The sequence below is a fragment of the Nicotiana sylvestris genome, chromosome 8 (genome assembly GCF_000393655.2).
Source record: "Nicotiana sylvestris chromosome 8, ASM39365v2, whole genome shotgun sequence".
NCBI classification, from domain to species: domain Eukaryota; kingdom Viridiplantae; phylum Streptophyta; class Magnoliopsida; order Solanales; family Solanaceae; genus Nicotiana; species Nicotiana sylvestris.
The window spans coordinates 77,442,458-77,454,554 of record NC_091064.1 but is presented as its reverse complement, the minus strand read 5'-3'; positions in this window follow the sequence as shown (position 1 = coordinate 77,454,554).

Below are 12,097 nucleotides of genomic sequence, written 5' to 3'. Positions count from 1 at the left end.
CAACTTGCATCAATTAGGTCTGATCATGGAACTGAATTTGAAAATGCTATGTTTGCTGAATTTTGTGATGAGCATGGTATAGATCATACTATGACTCCTCAACAAAATGGAGTAGTTGAAAGAAAGAATAGGACTCTTGAAGATATGGCTAGGACTATGCTTCTTTCTAGTAAACTGCCCCATAGCTTTTGGGCAGAGGCTGTAAATACTGCATGTTACATCATTAATAGGTGCATGACTAGACCTCTTGTAGAGAAGACTCCCTATGAGTTACTTATTGAGATAAAACCAAATATATCCCATCTTAGGGCATTCCGATGCAAGTGCTTTGTGCACAATAATGGAAAGGATTCCCTAGGTAAGTTTGATTCCAGAAGTGATGAGGGAGTATTCTTGGGATATTATTCACATAGCAAAGCTTATAAAGACTAAAACAAAAGAACTTTGTGTGTAGAAGAAAGTGTACATGTAGTTTTTGATGAAACTAACATTCTTTTTGAGAGATACGAATATGAAGATGAAGCAATTGGGCTGGTAAAAGAATTGAGTGAAGTCACAGCTCAATCTGAAGCTGCACCAAAAGAAGGAACATGTGATGGAACAGGTTCTTCCATCTAGGGCAACCTGACATGGGGAACTGACCAAAGAAGAAGTGAATCTAATTTCCAAATGGAACCTGTCCATGAGCTTGTTCCTCAACAATAGAACATGGGAGAAATTCCAAACAAAAATGAGTTGGTTGCGAAACCTTACAAGTATCAAAGTTCTCATCCCATTGAGAACATCCTTACTGACCCAACTTCTGGAGTTAAAACTAGATGTCAATTAAAGAATCTGTGTGCTTTTGATACATTCTTATCTCTTATTGAACCTAAAAATGTTGTTGAGGTTTTGCAGGATGCAGACTGGGTAAATGCAATGTAAGATGAACTCAATCAGTTTGAAAGAAGTAAAGTGTGGGATCTGGTCACAAGACCCAATGACAGATTAGTAATTGGCACTAAATGGGTCTTCAGAAACAAACTTGATAAAAATGGAATAGTTACAAGGAATAAGGCAAGGTTGGTAGTTCAAGGTTATAGCCAAGAGGAGGGCATAAACTATGATGAGAACTTTGCTCCAGTTGCAAGACTGGAGGCAATAAGACTCCTCATAGCCTTTGCAGCACACATGGAATTTACCCTTCACCAAATGGATACAAAGAGTGCCTTCCTAAATGGCTACTTAAAGGAAGAAGTCTTTGTCAAACAACCTCCCAGGTTTGAATGTAAGGCGTGTCCAGATCATGTATACAAACTGGACAAGGCCCTATATGGACTCAAGCATGCTCCTAGAGCATGGTATGAACGCCTATCCAAATTCCTGCTTGAACATGGATACAAAAGAGGTAAGATTGACACCACTCTATTCTTGAGAGAAAAAAGTAAGGATCTACTAGTAGTACAAATATATGTTGATGACATAATTTTTGGGGCAACCACTGAAAAACTTAGTAAGGAATTTGCTGAATTAATGGAGAGTGAATTTGAAATGAGTATGATGGGTGAGCTTAACTTCTTCTTAGGCTTACAGATCAAACAAAACCCAAATAGAACCATGATCCATCAGCAGAAATATGCAAAAGAGTTGATTAAGAAGTTTAAAAGGGATGAATCAAAGGAAATAGACACACCCATTGCAACAACTACTAAATTAGACATAGATGGACCTGGTTCATCTATTGATCAGAAGTTGTATATGGGTATGATTGGTTCACTTCTGTATTTTACTGCTAGCAGACCTAACATTGTCTTCAGTGTAGGGCTTTGTGCTTGTTTTCAAGCAAATCCTAAGGAATCCCACTTGACTGCTGTCAAAAGGATACTGAGATATTTGAAGGGTAATACTGACCTTTGCCTTTGGTACCCTAAAGGTAGTAACTTTAATCTAGTAGGATATGCTGATGCTGACTATGCAGGTTTTCTTGTGGATAGTGATGGGTTTTCAATGTCTTTGCCTTATGTTTCTTATGTTTTGATGATCTAAAAAACTTATTGTGAAGATCCAGATAGAGAACCTGACCAACATGGTATACATTTCAAATGAATAATGTCCAGTCTGTTCTCTAGCAAATGAATGAACAACCGCAGGGAGGAACACAACAGGGACCTGATGACCTGGTCCCTTAGGGTTTTCCAACAGAAGTACAAGTCAGTGACTATCTACAACTATTACAAAGAGGAACACAACAGGGACCTGGTCCCTTAGGGTTCTCCAACAGAAGTACAAGTCAACTATACAGCTGGAACGTAACAGCAGAAAGTGACTATCTCGCAACTGTTACAAAAGAGGAACATAAATGGGACCTGGTCCCTTAGTGTTCTCTGATAGAAGTACAAGTCAACTATACAGCTGGAACGCAGCTGCACAAAAGTGACTATGCAGCAGACAGTGCAGCAGTAATTTCTCATTGGGAAGAAGCGTGTACCAAGAATTGACATCACCATCCATTGTGATGTCTTTTGCGGTATAACAACCTGGTGCAAGGCACATAAGATTCACTTGTGCTTTCAGTGATATTCTCTCAAGCATAACAGTGTTCACCCGGCATTGAAGTCACTGGTGTGTCAAGAACAAGAAGACAACTCCACTAAGGATCAGTTTCTTAATGAGTTTATGTATATTCGTAGTTGAGTTGTAATCTTGTTATTCGTTCTTTATTGTATCTCCTATCTTGCTTTCTTAGAAGCTTTGTCTTAGGCAAACTAAAAATCCGTGAACTTCCAAGTTTATGTTGTGACTAGGATTAGTCATAAGTTTAAAGTCGTTGTAATTAGGAGAGTTATAAAGTGGCTTGTGGTGAGAGCATCACAAGTTACTTGAAGTCTTTGTAATAGGATTATTACAAAGTGGCTTGTAATAGTAGGATTGCAAGTTAGTGAAGTTAAAGTCCTACAAGTGTAGGTCGTGATTTTTTGATCCCCTTGTGTGGGATTTTTCCATGTAAAAATATCTTGTCTTCTTTACTTATAGTTTTATTAGCATTCTCAGCTTAACCTCATAGAGGACCAGGTACTCTACTGTTTGGTGGACTCATACAAACAAACAATTGGTATCAGAGCAGTTTCTTTCTAAAAGGCTAACACCTAGAAAGGATCTCAATGGTTGCTCCACCCAACATTGAGGAAGGACAATCAACCTACAAACCTTCTAGATTCAATGGTCAATACTATGGCTGGTGGAAGACTCGCATGCATGACTTTATAATGGCTGAAGATTCAGAACTATGGGACATCATTTGTGATGGTCCACATGTTCCTATGAAGAAGGTTGAAGAAACTGGACCAATGGTGCCGAAAGACAGAAAAGAGTACAACGACATTGACAGAAAAGCTATAGAAAAGAAATATCGTGCCAAGGAAATCTTAATATGTGGCATAGGACCTAATGAGTACAACAGAGTCTCAGCTATTGATAGTGCCAAAGAAATATAGGAGGCGTTGCAAGCCGCACACGAAGGAACTACTCAGGTTAAACAGTCCAAGATTGACATGCTCACCACAAAGTATGAGCTCTTTAGGTTGAAGGATGATGAGTCTTTATAGGATATGCACACCAGATTCACCTCCATCATAAATGAGCTTCATTCACTTGGAGATGTTATTCCCAGAAACAAGCTTGTAAGGAAAATCCTCAGTGTTCTACCTAGCTCTTGGGAAAGTAAGGTAAATGCCATCACTGAATCTAAAGATCTACAAACTCTATCCATGGATGAGTTGATTGGTAATCTGAAGACATACAAGATGAAGAGAAAGAAAGATAGTGAAAGGAGAGAGCCGAAGAAGGAAAAGAACCTGGTACTCAAGGCTAAAAGCAGTGACTCAAGTGATGGAGATAGTGATATGGCCTATCTTACTAAAAGATTTTAAAAGATTGTTCGAAGAAATGGTGGTATCCCAAAGAGGGGTAGTTCAAGTAAGGAAAGGAACAATGATCTATGTCACAGGTGTAGAAAGTCAAGGCATTTCATCAAAGACTATCCACTCACAAAACAGGAGCAATACAAACAAAATCCTGACAAAGCAGCAAAGAGGAACTTGGTTCCAGATAAACGATTCAATCGAAAAAGTGCGGCTGACAATATTGTGAAGCAGGCTCTTGCTACTTGGGGAGACTCCTCCAGTGAATCAGAAATGGAACCAGATGCAGAAAACAGTTCCATGATGGCAGTGAAAACTGAAGCAACGAAGTATGACTCACTGTTTGCGCTGATGGCTCAGTTTGATGAGGATGAATAAGATGAAGATGATGAGGTAAATTTTAGGGATGTTCAGAGAAATCTGAAATCCCACTCTTCTAAGAAGTTAAGGTCATTAGCAAATGTTTTAATTGATGCTTATTATAGCCTTGACAATGATAAGAAGATTCTAACCTTAGAACTAGGAGAAGCTGAACAATCTAGAGATAATCTGGTGGTTTGTGTAGTGGACCTAAATGAGACCATAACTAATCTTGAAAAAGAAAAGGAAGCTCTAAATGAAAGATAACTAGTGTAGAAAATGAGAGAGATGACCTGATGGTAGTGGTTGTTGACTTAAAGGAAACAATAGAAGGTCTTAGTAATGAGAAACACACTCTAGAAGAAAAAATTTCTGCTATTGAGCAAGAGGGATGATATTTTAGTGATAATCACAGACCTAGAGGAAACTATTAAGGGACTCAATAGAGAACATAGGATTGTGAGTCTTGGGAAAGGGAAGGAAGTAGCTAGTGAGACACATATCAAGCTTGAACATGAATTAAACGATGTGAAACTAGTCTATGTGGTGAACTTGAGAAAAATCGGCAACTTCAAGCTGAATTGGAGAAAGTTAAAATTGATCTTGACAAATCTCTAAAGTGGACCTGGTCCTCAGATGCTGTGACTAGCATGTATTTGAATAACAGTGGAAACAGGTAGGGAATCAGGTTCCAAAGGGAGAAAACTCCTTACAACCCTCACAACAAGTACGTCACTGTTCCTGATAACTGGCTGTGTACCCACTGTGGGAACAATGGGCACTTCAAAGAAAATTTTCAGGCCATGGTTCAATCTGTTTAGAAAAACAAAGTGTTTACTGACAAAGTGACTACTAACAAGGGACAAGGTACCGGTCGCAAGAAACGAATGTTGCCTGCATGGACTAGAAAAGCCCTTATCCATCCCTTTTATCATAATAAGGGACCCAAACTAGTTTGGGTTCCTAAATCTAACCTATAATTTGCATGTGCATGGAACAGTGAGAGGAAGCGGACTGCAATGAACCAAGGACAGTGGATGCTCAACGCACGTGACGGGAAACACCATAGATTTCTTCTCACTGAAAACCCTGCAGGAAAGGAATGTGTCCATTGAAAAAGGAAATGGTACATTCTCAGTGCTAGAAAAGTTGGAAAATCTCTCTGTCACTCAATTGAGAACGTATACTATGTGGATGACCTGAAGTACAGTCTCTTGAGTGTCTCTTAAATCTGCGTTGGAGGGAACAAAGTAGAGTTTCTTGTCAAAAGAGTGCATAACTACCAATCTGGTGACTGGCAAGGTGGTCTTAATGGCCAAAAGAAATAAGAACATCTACGTTGTTGAATTTGAATCTTTACAAGTTAGTGATATGAGAAGCTTGAGAAGGATCTAGTTCGTGGTCTATCAAATACAAGATTCACCTGGACACTGGTTCTTAGAACAAAGGATGACACTTTCGAACTGTTTAGGGCCTCTATCAAGAAGATCCAAGTGAAGATAAAATTGAAGGTAGTATGCATCAGATCTGACCACAGTACAGAATGTGACAATGCCAAAATTTGATGACCTTGTAACAAAAAATGGAGTCACACACAACTTCTCAGTACCAAGTACTCCACAAAAAATGATATTGTTGAAAGAAAGAACAGAACTGGAAGATATGGCATGGACAATGCTCATCGGCAAGGGAATCACCTAGAGTTTCTGGGCAAAAGCAGTAAATACTACTTTCTACTTGGTGAACTGGTGTATGATCAGGTCCCTCTTGAATCAAAACCCACTATGAGCTGCCAAATGGAAGAAAAGTAAAGACAACTCATCTGAGAACCTTCTTGACTGAAAATGCCATGTTCTCAACAATGGGAAGGACCAGTTTGGGAAGTTTAATTCAAAGGCAATGAAGGAATCCTTCTGGGATACTCTCCACAAAGCAAAGGCCACAAAGTTTACAACAAAGGACACATTAAGTGGAAGAAAGTACACATGGGGTATTCAACAAGACACCTTCCTCTCACCAAGGGAGGAATAGTGATGATCAATATAATAAACCATCTCTGGTCCCTGGGAAATATCTAAGGTTTCAAATACAGAGGCTGATATGATGAGTAAGATGAAGGAGACAGGTGAAAGACAATGCAACATCATCTTCCACTTCTCACAAAGAACCTGTACTTCACTTACTACTACTAAAGCTGAAGAAATAGTGGAGATGCAGTTCATGGCGCTCCACAAGTAACAGAACAAAGAGTGTAGGAAAATCAAATTAACCTCCCAAGTTCCCCTACTAATCAAGCCTCAGTCCCAAACTGGAAACACAAAATCTCCCATCTATCTAATAACCTAATCACTCTTCTTTTTGAGTTAGACAAGTATTAAAAATTCAAAAAACAAAAAATTTGTCCCTTCTGTATCTCCACTCCAAAATAGAATCCAAAGTCAAGTCCTTAGGAATCCTACTTGAGGGCCGCCAAAAGAAGTTTGAGATATCTTAACAGAACTCAGGACCTTGTCCTGTATTACCCCTCAGGTGACAGTTTTAATCCTGTTGGGTATGATGATGTTAACTATGCAGGTTTTCTCGTGGACAGGAAAATCACTTCTGGAACAGTTCACTTGCCATGTTCATGCCTCATCCCTTGGTGGACAAGGAAGAAAAACTCAATGGCCTCGTCAACAACTGAAGACGAATGTGTAGCGGGAGCACCCTGCTGTGCTCAAACCCTATGAACTAAGCAGCAACTAGAAGATCTTGGGGTATCTTCTGATGGTATATCTTCTCTATGCCATTCAAAACAAGAGGACCAAGCACATTGAGGGGTGTCATTATCTTCTGAGGGTCAATATGGAGACAAGATTGATCTGTGGAACGTCTTGTAGAACAGAAGACCAAATTCCAAATATTTTCACCAAAGCCTTAAGTAGAGAATATTCTTGAAGAAACAAGGTGAAGATGGGGTCATGAGAGTTTAATGGAGAACCTGATTCTCCAGCAGTTGGCTATGCAAGACACCGTCAGGTAAAATTAGCTAAAGTATTTTCTGACCAAGCCTAACTCACATCGATACCATTGCAGGTAAACACGCATGACGATCATAGAAGCTAAAGGTACAATTATGAACTGCAAAAGAAGAGCTGCTAAAACCTTTTTAAAAAAATGTTCGGGCATTAGGTTCCTGTACCACAGGTTAGTAGTAATGTGTTTTTCGCTACATGTCGTCTCAAAATGGTAACATAATTAACTCAACTGCCACATCATCCGACTTTTCAAAGTCTGCATGACATATCTTGTCTTTCAAATCCCTTCATCCCCTCTGCACGATAACGTTTTCCCACAAACCTACCGCCATTTTCAAAACTATTCAGAACCCGTTTCTCTCTCCTCTCATCATTAGTCCTTTTTCCAATAAAACTTTCCTTCTCTCTCACAACAAGTCATGAACCTTCATCTCTTTTGTAGAGTTGTGATCTTCTCTTCATCTCTCTCTCACTCTACTTGTCTTCCAAATATTCCTATAATGGCTATCGAATGATCGCTTCCTTCTCCCACCGTTAACACCACTTTCACTTCTGTATCACCCTTAAAATCATCCCCAGCGATTTACCATTTCACTCATTCCAATACTACTGTATCCACACCTGGTTCCTCCTCTTTTCCTATAGTTTTTTTTTCCTGATAAACCCTATTTTTCTCCTATGTGTTGAGAACTCTATGTCTCGTCACTCCTATGATCTCTTCAAAGAACACTCAGGGGGTTTCACCTCTCAAGTGTTAGAGGTCTCTGAGGATGATCCTGATCAATATCTGAACTCCTCCATTTTGGACTTAGTGACTCTCACAGAGTTACTAGAAAAGGAAGCAGCGCATAACATCATGGTTATCGCTGCTGAGAGTCTGATAAGTAAAGGAGTATATCTCTCGTCTGAGTATCAGGGAGAAGACACTCCATTCCTAAGTGATGTAAGAACCATAGTACTCCTCGAGTCTTTGGCTCATGAGATGTTGCCAGAAAAACCTACTGAAGAACCTGATTCGCTTCCAGGCAAACCCACTACTGCACCTCCTGATCATCCTAAGCTCTTAGAATCCTCCTCCAATTCATCCTCTATTAGGTGACAATAGAAAGAGGGTTTTGAGTCTACATTGCAGAAAAGTAAGAGGAGTGTCAAGACAAGGAAAAAGAGGTTGATGAATCAAGGGGAATTTGTTACTGACAAAAGTGTTCCAGTAAGTGGGATTGACAAAAATGCTCCAAAGGAGCCTGGTTCCTTAGTGCAACAATCTATTAAATCTCAAAAGTTTGTGAAGGGCAGCAACAAGTCTAAAAAGAGTCAAGTTGAGCAAGCCATGTCTGAAGATGATACTGCGAGGTGAGTAAGCTGGAAAGGGAAGTCTGTTGAAGGATCTAGCAAACGAAAACGGGAAACTGTTAGAGAACCTGGTGCTCCGAGGAACATGCCCAGTGATAGTGGTCTTTGGTAGCATAGATTAAGAACTCAGAAAGTCTTGTGGTGTCGTACATTTGACCCAACAATTTCAGAGATGGCCGGTATAAGAGATAGTGGAATTTCAACAATGGGAGCACTTGTTTGAAGGGAGCATGCCTCTAGTGTACGAAGATGCGGTACAAACCTTCTACGCATCTCTCTTCACTGTTGAGGGGGATCACATTTGTGCGCTAGAAAATAGAGTAGACGTTGTACTCAATGCTTCAGCATTGGGAAAGGTTCTCAGAATTCCATGTGAAGGGATGTCCTTAGTCAAGGGTGTCTGTGGTGTCAACTTTAGGAGAGCCATCATGAAAGAGCAAGCTATTCAGCATGGGGAACATGTGCATAAGAAGGTATTACTTCCTGAATATCAACTTCTCTTTGAACTAGTCAATAAGGTGCTCTTACCTCGTTCTGAGAGGCGGTCTATTGCTACAAAATTGGATAAGGTCTTAATAGAGCACTTGATGAGTTTGTCCCAATCAATCTGCCAACAATCATGATAGATCATATGAAAAAGATGGCAAACATTAATGGTGGAAATCATGGGCTACCATATGGCTTTCTAATCACTCAGATGTTCAGATTTTACAAGTTCCCCTTGGGGAATCCCAGAGTGGGCACACGTAAACAAACCTTCTCTAAAACTACTTTAGAAGAATGTGCATGTGTAGAAAGAGTTGGTGGAAGCATCTCGACCATTTCTCAGCTGATCAACGCTCAAAATGTAGCTTCTGAAGAGATCAGAAGGTTGAGGGCTCAAAATGCCATACTGGAAACTCAGCTCAGTCAAGCAGTTAATGGGCCTGATTCTGTTAGTGAAGAAGTTGCCCGACTGACAAAGAAAAATGATAAACTTCGGGCACAATTGCTTGAAGAAGAGTTATCTGCAAATGCTCGACTGGACCTAGCTCTCAAAACCATTGTTGCCTCTTCTTCCAAGCCCCCTTTGTCTAGTGTCCCCTAGGATCCTCTCCGTGTCCAGCTATTTTTTCTCTAATATTTTGTGGCTGTTATTTTATTTTTGTTTGACTTATTTTGTGATGGCATGCTGGAATTTACCATTAATGCTCTTGTATTGCTCAGTCCATTGTTAATATTACTGAAACAACTACTCTTTTTGCTTGTACAATGTTGTGTTCCTCTGGCCTCTCTTTTCTGTCATGTTATGTGCACATATGTGGCATGAGTTAGCTGTGTTAGACTTCTTTATGCTAATTACCTGCTTATGTTCTTTTTAATGATGCCATAAGGGGGAATAGTAGGAGATATGAGATTAAGGGGGAATAGATTTAAGGGGAAATCGATTTAAGGGATTTTAGATTAAGGGGGAAATCAAAAGGAAAAAGAGAATAAAGGGAAATCAAAAGCAAACGGTCAGGGGGAACCTGTGCAGTTTCTGGTATCTTATCTGGTTATTTCTGCTCTAAATAAATACTATCAATGCATAAGTTTATCATCATCAAAAAGGGGGAAATTGATGGGTTTTCAATGTCTTTTCCTTATGCTTCTTATGTTTTGATGATCTAACAAACTTATTGTGAAGATCCAGATAGAGAACCTGACACATATGGTATATATTTCAAATGAATAATGTCCAGTCTGATCTCCAGCAAATGAATGAACAACGACGGAGAGGAACACAACAGGGACCTGATGACCTGGTCCCTTAGGGTTCTCCAACAGAAGTACAAGTCAATGACTGTCCACAACTATTACAAAGAGGAGCACAACAGGGACCTGGTCCCTTAAGGTTCTCCAACAAAAGTACAAGTCAACTATGCAGCTGGAACGTAACAGCAGAAAGTGACTATCTCGTAACAGTTACAAAAGAGGAACATAACTGGGACCTAGTCCCTTAGTGTTCCCTGACATAAGTACAAATCAACTATACAACTGGAACGCAAATGCACAAAAGTGACTATGCAGTAGACAGTGCAACAGTCACTTCTGATTGGGAAGAAACGTGTACCAAGAATTGACATTACCATCCATTATGATGTCTTTTGCGGTATAACAACCTGATGCAAGGCGCATAAAATTCACTTGTGCATTCAGTGATATTCTCTCAAGCATAACAGTGTTCATCCAACATTGAAGTCACTGGTGTGTCAAGAACAAGAAGACAACTCCACTAAGGATCAGTTTCTTAATGAGTTTATGTATATCCGTAATTGAGTTGTAATCTTGTTATTTGTTCTTCATTATATCTCCCATCTTGCTTTCTTAGAAGCTTTGTCTTAGGAAAACCAAAAATCCGTAAACTTCCGAGTTTATGTTGTGACTAGGATTAGTCATAATTTTTAAGTCTTTGTAACTAGGAGAGTTATAAAATGGCTTGTGGTGATAGCATCATAAGTTAGTTGAAGTCTTTGTAATAGGGTTATTACAAAGTGGCTTGTAATAGTGAGATTGCAAGTTAGTGAAGTTAAAAGCCTATAAGTGTAGGTCGTTGTTTTTTGATCCCCTTGTGGAGGAATTTTCCACGTAAAAATTCCTTGTCTTCTTTACTTACAGTTTTATTAGCATTCTCAGCTTAACCTCATAGAGGACCAGGTACTCTACTGTTTGGTGGACTCATACAAACTGACAGATAGGAAAAACACCTCAGGTATGACTCATTTTCTTGGTTCATGTCTAGTATCATGGACCACTAAAAAGCAGAATTCTGTGGCCTTATGGACTGCTGAGGCTGAGTATGTTGCTGTTGCTTCTTGTTGTGCTCAACTGTTGTGGGTCAAACAATAACTGATGGATTTTGGCATTAAAGTTGGTTGCATCCCTATTTTTTGTGATAACAATAGTGCTATTAGTATGACTAAGAACCGAGTTCATCATAAGAGGACTAAGCACATAGATGTTAGACATCACTTCTTAAGGGACAACTATGAGAAAAGATTGATTACTATAGAATTTTGTGCTACTAATAAGCAGATTGCTAACATCTTTACTAAAATACTGAGTAGAGAAAGCTTTGAAAGGAACAAGTTAGAATTAGGGATGATTAAGATTACCTAGTGGGACCAGCTCAGAATGCACAATGAAAATGAATGAAAAAAAAAATTTGGCTAGGAGATCTGAAACTTGTGTAAATATCTAGATTAATTTTTACTCAATTTCATACTGCAAATAGTATACTCTTGTGGCATGTGTTGATATGACTCACTGATCTCTTACAAATTTCTCTACTTTGGAAAATATAGGCATGATCAAGAGGATTCTAAATGAAGAACCGGGTTCATCAGTATTGGTTCATCTAAATAACGAGGTATGATTTCTATACTCTGCACAATTAGAAATATAAATATTTAAATCATGAGCAGAGTCCTACCTATTTTCAAAAACATC